The 14842-nt window shown below is 44.4% G+C and overlaps 2 long non-coding RNA genes across 2 annotated transcripts; one reads left to right on the top strand and one right to left on the bottom strand.

Annotated features, from left to right (window-relative positions):
• Window positions 1-5358: 5358 nt before the first annotated feature.
• Window positions 5359-6738, bottom strand: LOC119741293. Its single transcript, XR_005272734.1, has 2 exons — window positions 6661-6738; window positions 5359-5610 (listed from the first exon to the last, which is right to left on the bottom strand). It is a non-coding gene; the product is annotated as an uncharacterized LOC119741293 (long non-coding RNA).
• A 6066-nt stretch (window positions 6739-12804) lies between these two features.
• Window positions 12805-14622, top strand: LOC119741185. Its single transcript, XR_005272724.1, has 3 exons — window positions 12805-12849; window positions 13876-14017; window positions 14496-14622. It is a non-coding gene; the product is annotated as an uncharacterized LOC119741185 (long non-coding RNA).
• The last annotated feature ends 220 nt before the right edge of the window (window positions 14623-14842 follow it).

Raw genomic sequence — 14842 nt, 5'->3', positions numbered from 1 at the left:
GCCGTGAAGGTTCAGGAAGTGAGTGCCGTGGAAAAACAACAACTCGACCTGATGAAGCAACTTCAACAAATTCAGGTAGACTTGGCTGCTCTCAAAGTATCCAACAAGCAAGCAGCTGAGAAGCCCAAGTCCAGTGAAGGCGGCAGCAGAAACCCTCCATCACGCGAATGGGGCTGCAATAGCTGTCGTCAAGCTGGGAAGGGTCCAGAGTGTGACCATTGCTTCTCCTGTGGCAGCTCTGAGCACTTCAGAAGGGGCTGCAAGCAACGGAGACAGACCAAGCAGTCGGGAAACGGCAGCAGGGCGAGCGGAGGGGATGCGTAACTGCCCTGACCTCACAACAATCCCCAACAATTCTTAATGATCAACCCCAACCCCATTCACCTAAACCACCACACCGAACAGATGTGCCAGAGAGCGTGGCCCTCATGGCATTGTCAACACAACTCACCCAGCAGGGCTCCAGGTTAGTCAAGCTTGTCGGCCCAAAGTGTACCATCCGGTGCAACCTAGGAGGAAGATCCACGAAAGCCCTTTGGGACACTGGCGCCCAGGTTTCTCTTGTGTCTTCTTCATGGGTCAGCCAGAACATGCCTCATGCAGTTGTTCGACCAGTGACCGACCTGCTTGAGACTAATACCCTGATGGTGACGACTGCCAATAATGCCCAGCTCCCGTATGATGGCTACATTGAAGCAGAATTTCAGCTTCCAACTGGAAGCCACCAGCCCTTATTGGTTCCAGTGTTGGTGACAAGTGACCCCCTCAGTAACCCTATCATCGGCTCCAATGTTCTGGAGGAGTTAGTGCGAGACCCTGAGTATTCAGCCAAATCACTGTTGGCAGCCATGGAGGACACCTTTCCTGCCACTGGGAAGCAGAACGTGCAAGCTTTGGTGAACTTACTGCAACAGCCAGAATCATCAAAGCTCTGCACGGTGAAGACAGGCAGGAGAGATGTCACTGTGAAGAAAGGTTCGTGTGCCAGTATTCAATGCCGTGTTCACACCGGAGCACCTGAATCTACGACAGTGATGTTCGAAGCTGATGTAGAACAACAGTGGTCAGATGGCTTGGAGATAGGTGATGCGGTTGTGACAATCCCTAAAGGCAGCTCTTGTCGCATCAACATCCTTGTCTCTAACCCTACTGGCCATGATGTCGCCATTGGGAGAAGAACCTGCCTTGGCACTCTACAGGCAATCAAATCAATACTCCCCGCAGAAGTCAAGGGTGCTCTACAACCTACAACCTCAGCAAAGATGGAAGCAGGCACCGCTGCAAGCGTGTCCAACCTCAACAGTAACAGTACCTGGGACCCTCCCATCAACCTTGAGCATCTTTCCGAGGAGCAACGGGTCATAGCAGCAAAGATGCTCCGGGAAGAATCCAGAGCATTTGCCCAGAACGAACAAGACATGGGAAGCATCGAGAAACTTCAAATGAGCATCACACTCAACGATAATATCCCAGTGCAACGGACCTATCAATCGATACCTCGACCCTTGTACCGTGAAGTAAAAGACTACATCACAGATCTCCTAAGTAGAGGATGGATCCAGAAGTCTTCTTCAAGCTATTCATCTCCAGTTGTCTGCGTGAGAAAGAAAGATGGATCCCTGAGACTGTGTGTGGACTACAGACAGCTCAATCTGAAGACCATCACTGACAGACAGCCCATCCCACGCATACAAGATATGCTAGATAGCTTAGGAGGCAACCGCTGGTTTTCCACCCTAGATCAAGGCAAGGCATATCACCAGGGTTTCATGACAGAGGAAAGCCGTCATCTAACGGCCTTCGTGACTCCCTGGGGTCTTCATGAATGGCTTCGTATACCATTTGGGCTCAAGAATGCACCAGCCGTGTATCAGCGATACATGGAGTCCTGCCTTGATGAGATGAACAACGAGATCTGCATGGTTTACCTCGACGATGTTCTGATTTATAGTACAAGTTTTGAAGACCACGTCGAGAGGGTGAGAAAAGTTCTCCGTCGCATGCAGGAGCATGGTATGAAGTTAAGACCAGCCAAGTGTTCCCTCTTCCAACCACAAGTAAAGTACCTAGGACGTATAGTTTCAGCGGATGGCCATAGCATGGATCCAAAGGAGACGTCGGCACTTGAGGCCCTGAGGCAGAAACGACCAACAACCATCACTGAGGTCCAACAAATCCTTGGTCTTCTTGGCTACTACCGACGCTATGTGCCTAATTTCTCCAAACGTGCTAAAGTGTTGTACGATCTGCTGAAACAAGGCCAACCTGAGACTCAATGTGCTCCCAAAAACCACCATCAACGCAAGAACCTGAAGGGCAAACAGAGCAGGTCCCACAGACGAAAGAATGAACCGATAAGATGGGAGACAATCCATCAGGATGCCCTGGAGTCTATCCTCGACTGTTTGCAGCGACCCCCGGTAATGGCTTATCCCAACTTCTCTCTCCCCTTTGTCCTACACACCGATGCATCCCAAGATGGACTCGGTGCGGTCCTGTATCAGAAGCAAGATGGGAAACTACGAGTCATCGGGTATGGTTCCCGGACGCTAACAGCAGCCGAGAAAAACTACCACATGCATGCCGGGAAGCTCGAGTTTCTTGCCCTCAAATGGGCGGTGACGGAACATTTCCGTGACTACCTGTACTACGCCCAACACACCACAGTATACACAGATAATAACCCCTTAACCTATGTCCTCACCACAGCCAAACTGAATGCCACAGGGCATCGTTGGGTTGCCGAGTTAGCTGACTTCAACTTGGAGATCAAGTACCGACCGGGTAGAGCCAATGGCGATGCAGACACCTTGTCCCGTATCCCACAGAGTGTCGAGCACCTGGAAAGTGTCCACACCGAGGCGGTATCCCCAGATGTGATGAAGGCAACCGGTCAAGGGATTACGGCTCAGTGTAATGGCCAGACAGCTTGGGCACATGCACTCTCCGTCCAAGACTCCACCACAGGAACAGTACAGACACCCATTCAGCAGTTCAGTAAGCAGGAAATCAAGTTGGCCCAAGAGGATGACCCTGGCATCAAAAGGGTAATACACTACAGGACCTTGGGAAGGTTGCCAACCCGCAAAGAACGGAAAGGTGAGGCACCGACAGTCATATCACTTCTACACGAGTGGGGAAAGCTCCAGGTAGACGGTGACGGAATCCTCTGGCGGAAGACTGGTGTGCGCACACAACTCGTCCTACCCCAGAAGTTCAAGCAACTGGTCTACACCGAGCTGCATGATCATGCCGGGCACCTTGGGCCAGAAAGAGTAATCCATCTTGCTCGGGAGCGGTTTTACTGGCCTCATATGGCAGCTGAAATCGAGCACTACATCACAAAAGTGTGCCGATGCATTATCCAGAAGAAGCCAGCCAAACAAACCAGAGCGCCCCTTGTCAACATCACCACAACGCAACCTTTCGAGCTTGTCTCCATCGATTATGTCCACCTGGAGCGGAGCAAGGGCGGGTTTGAGTACATCCTGGTGGTGGTGGATCATTTCACCAGATTCGCCCAAGCGTACCCAACTAAGAACAAAAGCGGGAAGACAGCAGCGGACATAATCTTCAATGATTTCATCCTGAAGTTCGGGTTCCCTAAGAGGCTTCACCACGACCAAGGGCGTGAGTTCGAGAACCATCTCTTTGCCAGGCTGCAAGAATACTCTGGCATAACGAACTCCCGCACGACACCATACCACCCCCAAGGAAACGGTCAAGTTGAACGCTTCAACAGGACTTTACTTGGGATGTTGAGGACCCTCCCTGAGACCCAGAAGAGCGACTGGAAGTCTGCCGTTAACAAGATGGTGCACGCTTACAACTGCACAAAACACGAGACAACCGAGTACTCGCCGTTTTACCTCTTGTACGGTAGACATCCTCGCCTACCAATCGACCTGGCTTTTGGGTTTGAAAGACCAGAGGGACATGGGGTCACTAGCCGAGAATATTCCCAACGCTGGCAGAACGAGATGCGAGAAGCCTACAAGGTAGCAGCCCAAAATTCACACCAGACAGGACAGCGCAGCAAGGCTTACTATGACCGGAGAGCACGGAGTACCATCCTAGCCCCAGGTGACCGAGTTCTTGTTAAAAATTTGGCAAGAGCTGAGGGCCCGTCCAAGCTCCGAGCGTACTGGGAAGACCGGATCTACCGAGTTGTCACCCAGAAGGGTGAAGACATCCCAGTCTATGAGGTTCAACCCGAGAGTGGTCAGGGCAGGAGCAAGGTGCTGCACCGGAACTTACTGTTTCCATGCGACTTCATCAGTGGGGACAACAGTCAAGTTGGTACTCATACCTCACCCCAGCAATCTCAGCCTAGAGAGTCCAAAGCTGCTCCCAGACAACATAGCACGAACCAACCAGATGAGAGCCAAGCCGTTCAACCGCCACCTGCAGAGAGTGAGGATGAGGACGATGATCTACCAGTCATCGTAATCCACCCTTCTAAAGTCAGCTATGCAGAAGGAGCAACAACAGAGTACCCTCAAGCTGTCTCAACAGTCCCCCCAGCGGATGCAGCACTTTCGGAACACGGTGACTTGCAGTTTCCAGCCACTGATGCAGATGAGGGTACAGATATGCTTCAGCCCCAGGAAGGAGTAGAAACAACTACACCAGCTGTGCCATCTGCCCAACCTACTACAACGTCAGCCATGACAGAGGTAGGACCATCTCCAATGCTGGATAGTATGGAACATCAAGTGAGTGGCATAACCCAAGATGCAGGTAGTGAGGAGATTCATCGACCCCTTCGCGACAGACACCCTCCAACGGTGTTAACTTATGACAGGCTTGGGACACCATCTTTTCAACCAACCATGCTGAACTCAGTGGCAGTCCCTACTATGGTACCAATGGCTCATCAGTACCCCCAGCAGCCAGTTGCACAAGTTCCGTCACAACAGCAGTTCTTTCATCCATTCTATCCTGGACAACCCTTTTGGCAGCATCCAGTGCAAGAGCCTTACCAGCCATGGAATCCTTCACCTTACTGGATGGAGCCTGGGCAAGTGAGACCATAAGCTGTAGTATAACGACCATCAATGCGGAGACATGGTGTGGCCAGAAATATGACGAGAGACAGGAATCGTGTTGCACAATGAGAAGAAGGAGAGTCTGCACGGACCAGGAGTACTCTCTTCAGAAGATGAGCGTGCACATGAATACCAAGTTCGCACTACAACCCAACAATGTTGAGATACCTGTCCATTTCCCTGATTGGTCTGTGAGACCTAGGACGAGATATCCATGGAGATTGGATCCCCTCCACTGGATCTCATCCCGGCACCAGAGGAGCTACTGGGAAAACTCATCTGGATGGCAGGACATTCCTGCGCGAATGGACTGTAGTTCCCATGACTGTAGTGCGCTGTCCACCATGATACTGTTTGGAAACAGGATTCTCCAAAGAACTGTATATAGACCAATGTTGGACCGATAAAATGTCGTGACGACATTTCTTTTTGGAGGGGAGTGTTGTAGAACCCCTCTGTAGTACAACCCCTCCAGAGTGAAGTTTTTGTAGAAAGTAACACCCCCATAAAAAATTGGAATTGGCCAAAGACAACACAGAGTGCATGTGAGTGTGCCTGGTCACTTTCACATATTTTGGCAAAGTGACCAGACGTACTTACAACAGTGTTCTCTTTTGTCTTTGCCCAATAGGTATGTACAAATGTTTCTTTCTTTTTATTCACATCTAGGTTCCTTTAATTCTGTTGTTCACATTTTCATTTACTTGGAGTATACAATCAATGACTTGAGTTGATCAGTTGGTTGAAGGTAAATTGTTCTTTGAATTTGTCAAGTTTACTCTTTTGCCAAGTTCCCTAGAGATTTGACATGATTGAAGTTTGTTTTATGATGCTTAGATATTTCCATTATTGTTTGTATATTCACTTTTTGTAACTTTGGATGAGATTTAAGATGATATAAGTTTGATTAGTTTTTAGCAACTTTACTTTAGTTATTCACTTCAATTATTCATGGAAAGTTTCACTAAGTTTCCTGGATTTGAGGAAAGTTTGGTGAAAGTTTGTGGAGTTGATAACTTGGATTTCATTTATTTAAGAAACTGGACCATGTATGTTTTATAGTAAACTGTGTTTGTAGATTTTAACATTGAATGTAAGTTTCACCATTTAGCCAAGGAAACTTCCATTGCAAGCACTGAGTGTATATAGATAAGCTGAAGCATGGCCTTGCCACGTTGTGGAGAGTGAATACTAATTAGGCTAGCTAGAACAATGACTGACTTGTGTGTGTAGTATGGAAAGACCACCTGTCACACAGTAAGGGTAGCACTGGGGGGAGCAGTAGTATGCCCCAGGCCATTGACTTGGCTGGAGTTGAGCCATACAGTGGAAAGTCTGTTGCTATAGCAACAAGGGTGCTGGCCAGCCTGAGTAGTGTGTTTATCTTTAAGACATGGCAGATAAGAGTTCTGGTAGTTGTGGCCATAAGATTATTAAGTTAAGTTTCTCAAACAGGTTAGATAGTACATGTAGTTTGCCTTTAGTTTTAAAGTGATGTTTCTCCTGAAGTTGGATAGTATTGGCCATACTGATTTAAAGCGTTGTTATTTAGGAAACTGACTTAACCTTTTTCTTGTACATTGTTTGTTTATTATGATGTTTGAATAAACACCTTTCACATATTTTGGCAAAGTGACCAGACGTACTTACAACAGTGTTCTATTTTGTCTTTGCCCAATAGAAATAACGTTACCACATGACAGCTGGGTAACAAGTAACGTGGGTTCGAGCCCGCCGGCGGACACTTGTGCCCTTAAGCAAGACATTGACCATTCTTGCTTCGTCCTTCGGATGGGACATTGAGCCGTAGGTCCCGTGTGTTGTATAATGCACGTTAAAGACTTGTTTGCTAGAAAGGGTTCGCCCCGGTGTCCTGGCAGTGGCCGCAGCACCTTATAAACCAAGTGCTCCATAATGGGTCGTATTTCTCATGCACTTCATTCATCTAATAATAGACATAACTGCCAGCGCCTTGAGTACCTATACTCCGGTTTCTGCAACCATACAGATACAGATAAAAGTGCCTTTCTGTTACCCTACGGTTTTCATAGAAATTGATGACGTGCATGCCATTACCAGCCATGGAGTGATGCAAAACACAGAGTCAGAGGAATGCAGCATATGATGCAATTGATGGCAGTACAGATAGCAGGTTGATCTCCAATGGGGAGCAGACATGGAAAGAATGTTGCAACCTGATGCCACTTCGGCGGTACAAAGTCTATGGTGAGTCAAGAAAATTTAAGTATTTCCTAACATTAAAATTGCAAATGTTTCTTAGTCCTAGATTCATGTCTTAGCATAATTTTTGCAATGACTGTCCTTCATTGAGATGATATATGAGGAAAACGGCAGAGTCATATTCTTTTTTTTTGGCCTAATAGAGAGTCGGGAACTAGGACAGCTTTTATGGGCGGAAACCAGTTCAAGCTAGTTCCCGATTGTCTTATACCATTTGAAATCCACTTGTGTTCATAAGCGAGATCCAGTCTACTCATTATCATAATCGATGCTTCGCGCTCGGTAACAGAATCGCACTCGGGATATGGGGACCATTGAATGTACGCTGGGCATAAAGACTACATCACGTCGTTCAAACATTAACACGAGTTGGAAATTTAACGTGTTCATGATCGTGAGGGGAGCTCTTGGAATTGAGCAGGAAATTTCACTTCAGTACAACCATCTTAATCATCGATGTCTATTTGTACCTCAGGTGGCATATCTAGTAATTGGGAGGCCATTTTGAGGGTGAAATCTGAATGTTAAAAAGACGATAAGTTGGGTCCAAGCATGGTCCAAGTTACTCGGACTACTGTAAGTGTAGTCCGAAAATTTGGGACTCTCAATACTGTGTATGAGAGTCCCAACACTTATGGTATTGAAAACATGCAAAGCAAGAAAATAGACTGGCACCTGAAACAACCAGTCCAACACAGCTTCAGTACTGCATCAATCAACCATGCCAAAAGAATTTAAGAAACATGTGGCATGAAGCGGGAACTAGTCTCAATTTACTACATATTTCTCCGAAGTCAAGCCACCAGACTATTGACACTGAATGAAGAGGTCAGTCTTTTCAAATAGTTGGACCATATGGTCATGATGGTTGGACATGTACCAGTCTAGTATTAAGTCCCATTTTGAAATCACTCGACTTCCTTCTCATGTGCAAAATATTGAAGAAAAATCTCCTTTAAAAATTGAATTGAGTCTCCAAACTTGGTTGGTGAAATACTGAGGACATTTTCTTTGCCCGTTTTGTTTTGCACGTTTCAGAGCACTCCAGAGCCCTGTCTGCTGTAAGTGTAACTTAGCCCTAGTCCTAGCCCAGGTTGGACTCTGTTGTGTACACGCAACGGAGTCCAGGGTATGAATCTTTCCTGCCATAGCGAAAAAAGTTTTAACACATTTAGTATTAGTAAATATTGCTTGACATTATTTATGCTTATTGAATTCTTCTCATTGTCTTTGGGTAATGTATTTTTTTTTTCATTAGAAAATTGACGCAACAGGTCACACAGTGGATGAATTGGTGAACAAGACAATAGAATACCTTCAGCCCAATCCAGGTAAGAACCAAAATTGAAACATCATTGACGCTAACCTTCCCAAATCCTCCAAAATCCTATTTGCAAAATGTAGGCTTTTGCAGGATTGAGGCTATATGGCAAACATGTGTGCCTGATTTATGAGGATGCACTGTGTCAAGGTCTTGGGCCGGATCTTGTGTTGTTCCCTGAGCTCAGGGAACCAGACTAGCTGGCTTGCATCCATTCACGGATGTGTAACCGCTTGCAAAAAAATGTGGACTAAATAAATTGGGTAAATTGGAGCACTATTTGGAAAAATCAGTTTCTTCCAACGATGGTCAATCGACCATCTTTTGAAATCAATACAAAAATTCCACTTTTCTTAAAAATGACAGCACACCAGGTGCCATGATTTCACAGGATGTCTGAGACTGTCATTCACCTACAGTCAAGTAAAGTATTTCATAATAATTTGCTAGTTTTGTTTGTTGATGTTTGCAAATGTCGTATATTACCTTTAATTGTAACCTTTGGAATAATTACGTTTGGGGTGACTATAGAACACCGGTTTGAATCGGGTCTGAGCATTCACTTCAAACAAACCAAATAGAGATAGATCTTCTATTTGTGTGCTGACCCTAATCAATCGTATTGTCTTTCCTGAACAGTCTCCAGAGCCATGAGCAAAGTCCGTGGTCAGAACAAAGGAGGAACCAAGCCTCAACAACCCGTCGGATTCCTGGGAGAAGTCATGCTGAAGAACGGCAGAGAATTAGGAAAAGATTCGACGTTTGGTGAGCAAGCTTCAAGATGTATTCTCTTTCCTTCTGTGGTAGACTGATCAAACAGCTCTCAAAAAGGTGCTCTAATCAGTGTTCCAATCCACCAACATAGTACCATGAGTATTGTGTAATTTATGTAGGGCCCAGCACTTCAGATATGCAAGGCCAAGTAAAGAAATAAACCAGTTTCTCGTAGCTGCCCGCTGCCTTTTTTGCACCAACTTTTCATTTTCGATTTTTTTAAATTATAAATGCATACTTTTGCAATATATAGGTGAGTAAATAAAAAAGACGAAACCAAAATGGCAGGACCAATTTTTGAATAAAGTTTTGCGTGTAGCACTTTCCAAATCTAGGATATGAAGGCCTAATCAATGGGCTTTGCACATTGTATTAACACAAGAATCATTCAAATCACTCATGAACTTTTCAAGTTGCTTAATTTTCAACACAAACACTGTTTTAAAAGTTCTGTCCACGGATCACAAAAAGGTCAGTGTTCTTTCAATAAAATGAAAACAATTGGCATGCATCCCTGTGAGAATTGTTATCACTTTGCTGCAAGAACACTTCCTATTTTTGTGATGTGTGGACAGAACTTTAAAACGGCGGATGTGTTCAAAATTTCGTAACTTGAAAAGTACATGAGTGATCTGAATGATTCTTGTACTAAAAGAAAGTTTAATAACTGGGCTTTCATATATCCTGGATTTTGAAAGTGCTACAGGAAAAACTTCAAACAAAAATTGGTCCAGCCTTTTGTGTTTCGTTTTTTTACTCGCCCTTTATTTGGCAAATTTTTCAGTTGTCTGTTTATTTGTTTCCAACAATATTGTAGCTACATGTACTAGTACAGCAGATAGGCGATGGGATTGTGCCTTTGATGATACAAGCATGGCATTTGGCACACAGTCAGAGTATGTCACGAGAAAGACATTTGGCCGTAGGGCCATCGCAGATTTGTCCTTTGAACAAAATAACAAAATATGGCAGCCATTTTCTGCGGTGGCGCAATGTTTGCGCGAGTCGCACTCAGGTAGGGGGCGTGCTCTAGGCTCCTTTGACCAATAAGAATACCAAAATGCACGCGCGCCTCGTCTTTAAGAACACGTTCAGTATGCGTGTGAGCGAGACACCACCGCAGTAAAAACCTGCTAATTCTGGTCTCCAGATTCCACTATAGGTAGTAAAATGACCAATGGCAGCCATTTTGAAAATTTTGAATATTGCTTGTTAACTAGATTTTTTCAAAGGGCAAATCTGTGATGGCCCTTTTATAAGACATACTCTGACTGTGTGCCAAATGCCATGCTTGTATCATCATTTTTAGGCACAATTCTCCCAAATATTTCTGCTGAATAATGCATTTCATAGACCATCCCAGCTCCCGTGGTATACATAGCCCAGCTGTTCTCATTTTGATGGAAACATCAGAACAATAAAATCTTGCCTTTTGTTCTTTTGGATACAGGTACGGCGATTGTCGAGCGAATTGCTGAGGCAACTGTCTGAACTCAAGGACGCCTTCGATCTGAACGTCAGACAGAACTTCCTGGATCCCTGGATCATCTGAAGAACAAAGATCTGAAGGAGATCAACGTGAGTTCCATCTTACAAAATCTAACATCATCCATTATCTGGTTGATTCTGATAGAATCAGGACTGTGTTGCACAGCCACGTTCGGGGAAATTCAAGCACAAATTAGGGAAAATGGAAAAGCATAAAGCCACGTCAGAATGAAGTGGCTACGGCTAATACATTAGTTGCACCTATGGAAGCAGATGAAGCCACTTCCCATGTGGGCTAGTGTTAGTCGTAGCCATGTCATTCAGACATGGCTAATGCTCACTAACAGAAGGGTTAACCAGGGTTACTGGAAATTACATTCTCATATAGCGTAATCCGGCGAACAAAATTAGAAGCCATTTTTGAGGTCGCGCCACGACTATGTGCACGCGTGCTTAAAGACGAGGCTGACAAATGTTTTGGTCGAAGAGGAGTCCGGAGTGCGCGATTCACGTGAGCCTAGTGCCTCCGCATTTATCCTGAGTTATCCTGTTCACAGACAAACCAAGGCCGATGAAAACATATACCTCATGGTGGAGGTAAAAAAAAACAGACGGGAAACCGTTTTTTTTTTACTCTGTCTAATAATGCATTTCATAGACCATGCATTTCATAGACAATCTCAGCTCCCAGGGTATACTTAGCACAGCTGTTTAGTTTTGGTGGAAACAACAGAACAATAAAATGTTGTTTTTTATAGGTATCAATAAAAAAACAAAAAAAATTGTTGGTAATATTTTGGATACAGGTATGGCGATGGTCGAGATGGGAGAATCACTGAGGCAACTTTCTGAAGTCAAGGGCGCCTTCGATCTGATTGTCAGACAGAACTTCCTGGATCCCCTAGATCATCTCAAGAACAAAGATCTGAAAGAGATCAACGTGAGTTCCATCTTACAGAATCTGACAGAATTTGGCTGATTTTGATAGAAGCAGGACTGTGTTGCACAGCCACCTGCGGGGAAATTCAAGCACAAATTATGGCCAATCTGGAAAAAAATTGATAGAAGACCAGTGATCGATTACTGGTTAATTTGGGTTGTAACTTATGCCTGTGTACTTTGGGTCATTCGATAAATTTGGGGTCCACTTTTTTCCTGTCCCTGTTACATCTGACATCTGTGATTTTATAATTCTGATGCACTCCTTAATGCAGTCGTCCTCCAAGAGTGATTATGAATAGCAAACTACCTACACAACGAATACAAAATTGTTTAAAGTCATTCTTAACCCTAACTCCCTGGGCATTTTTGTGATGATGCTGCAAAATCCTCCAACTGCCTCCATGTCAAAATTGCATGCAGCCTCAATCCTGCAAAATCCTCCATTATTTCTTGAATGTGATCCGTGGAAGAATGATCACTGCCTCAATCCTACAAAATCCTCCAGCAATCACTGTCAATATGTTGAGGCAGAGCCAGTGACATCCTGGAGCAGTGCGGAGGACTTCAAGTATAATTTATGCACAGCTGAGCATAAACAAACACAAGGCCCGGCCCAAGACCTTGACACACTGCATCCTGCAAAATCAGCCACACATTTTTGCCAATTAAACAGCCTCAATCCTGCAAAATCCTTCATTTTGCAAAGAGGATTTTGGAGGATTTGGGAAGGTTAGGGTTAATGCAGTCGTCCACCAAGAGTGATTATGTGAAGCAGACAACCTACCCAACAAATTGTTGAAGTCATTCTTAATGATACTTGAACAGCAAATGGCAACGTTCAGAGATAACAGGAACTCGAAAATTGTCACACTTTGACCCATAATTTATATAAGGTGCCTTACAGCAATGTGCAAATGTCTCTTGTCAAACAGTACATTAACTTTCTCCCCAATGTTTGATTTCTACAGCACCATCGGAAGAAGTTACAGGGGCGACGTCTTGACTTTGACTACAAAAAGAAGAAGCAAGCAAAAGGTAGGCGACAGATTATCTCAACTCCATCATATCAAATCATCTTACATTACTAAAATCATAACTAAAACAAAAATAACTGTCAGGCTTCCAAAGTGTTATTGTTAACCTGACACTAAATTTATCATTATTAATTGTCATAGAGTATGTCCCAAAAAGTGTCTGTGAAAAAAAGTCTGATGTGGTTTTGGATTGGAATCATTTGCCCTTGAGCATTAAACCGAGGTCTTGCCGTGATGACTGATAGCCAGGCAAATGATTCCAATCCCAATTGCAGCCCTTTTCACAACATGCAGGATTTTACACAGCTTACATAACACAGCACTGAAATTGATTAAGGCAAGGAACTTGGTCACAGTGTCCCAAAATGTTGTTGTGATCAATTGACAAGTGTGCAGTGATGCGTGACTGAAATTAAATGAAACTCATCGGGGTTGAGGCCAAGATAGGGAGTATCTGCACAATCAAACTTTTTCAAATTGGACTTCATGGTTTTGTAGTTATTTCAAAAATAGTCAGACGGACATTTCTTTTGGACATACTGTATAATGCGTATAATATTTGTTTGCATTAAAAGAAAAACAAAAATTGCATTTAAAATATACGAACACTGTACACACTTACCATAACGCGCACACTGTCGTTTTCTGCTATGCTTCCGAGGATTAATTGGCTTTGTGTTTTCCTTTGTTCCCTGATCTAAACCTTTCCCAGAGACTTAGTGCACAAACCGGCGTTGGAGGACAATAGGCACTGTCGTTCGAGTACCGTATTCTGAGTACCGATATGTGTACTCACAGTTGAGTACTTGAAGAAGACTTTGCGGAATGAATTTTGATGAACAGTTTGAGTAAAATGCAAGCGGGTCTTTAAAAAATTAAGTCAAAGCTGCAAAATGTATAACAAGATCATTAAACCAGATTTGTCCAGGTTTTTTGCAGCGCTAACGTTAGTCTTTTCCAAGACCTGGACACAAGTTATTGAGAGCAAATGCATTCAAATTTTCCTTCCTGATTGGTTTCCGTCTAGATTGGTGGGTTGAGTAAGATCAAGACCCACACAATCACCAAGGAGCTCTCCAAACCCTGGATGCTGGATGAGGAAGCAGCCTGGAGACCAAAAGTTTCCTTGGAAGATCAGCAAGGAAGAAGTCACCACCGTCAAAGAGAAGGTAGAATCTCCTCCTTGGGATCAAGCACCCCCCCTCCCCCCACAGTGAAAACTATTAACTTTATATTTATTTTTGTGCAAGTTGGTCAGTAGTGCAGAATGATTCACATGTTAACTAATGCATGCAAAATAGAGAAAAAAAGGAAATTTCAATGACTATCATCCCACCTTATATTTTTAGGCTATAAAAATGTCTAATCTCCCAAAACAGATTTTTACCTACCCTACCACACAGTTGTTTTTTTATATGTAATAGAAAACACCACACTTTTTGTTCTTGGTTGGCCTTATTATTTTAATATATGTTTCAGTGTCCAATTCATTTCATGGAGCCTTTCAGAGGTCTCTCAGGTTATTCTGGATGGCTGCATGTTTAAGGAAACACATGCTTTATGTCAAAGGAAATAATGCTCTCTATAATTTTTGTTTGTGAACCCCCCCCCCCACCACCTCCGCCCCCACCTCCCACCACCCCCCAGGCTTGATCCTACTCATCGATCACCTCATCTCCATGAAATCCAACTGAGAGAAATGCAAACTGCGCATCTTTGCCACCACGGGCATGAAGGAGCAAATGGACAGGGAGAAGATGAACATGGCCATCATGCTCAGCAAGTTCCGCATCAACTGCTCGGACGTGGAGGTCATCCCGGACCTGAACAAGAAGCCCAAGGAGTAGAGCCTGAGACGGTTCAAGGAGCTGTCCAAACCCTGGATGCTGGATGAGGAAGCAGGGGAGACCACGGAGAAGTTTCCTTGGAAGATCAGCAAGGAGGAAGTCACTACGCTCAACGAGAAGGTAGAATCTCCCTCTTGCGCTCAAGCA

Source organism: Patiria miniata, unplaced genomic scaffold (assembly GCF_015706575.1).
Source record: "Patiria miniata isolate m_02_andy unplaced genomic scaffold, ASM1570657v1 HiC_scaffold_11, whole genome shotgun sequence".
Lineage (NCBI taxonomy): Eukaryota > Metazoa > Echinodermata > Asteroidea > Valvatida > Asterinidae > Patiria > Patiria miniata.
This window is presented reverse-complemented; position numbering and strand designations above follow the sequence as displayed.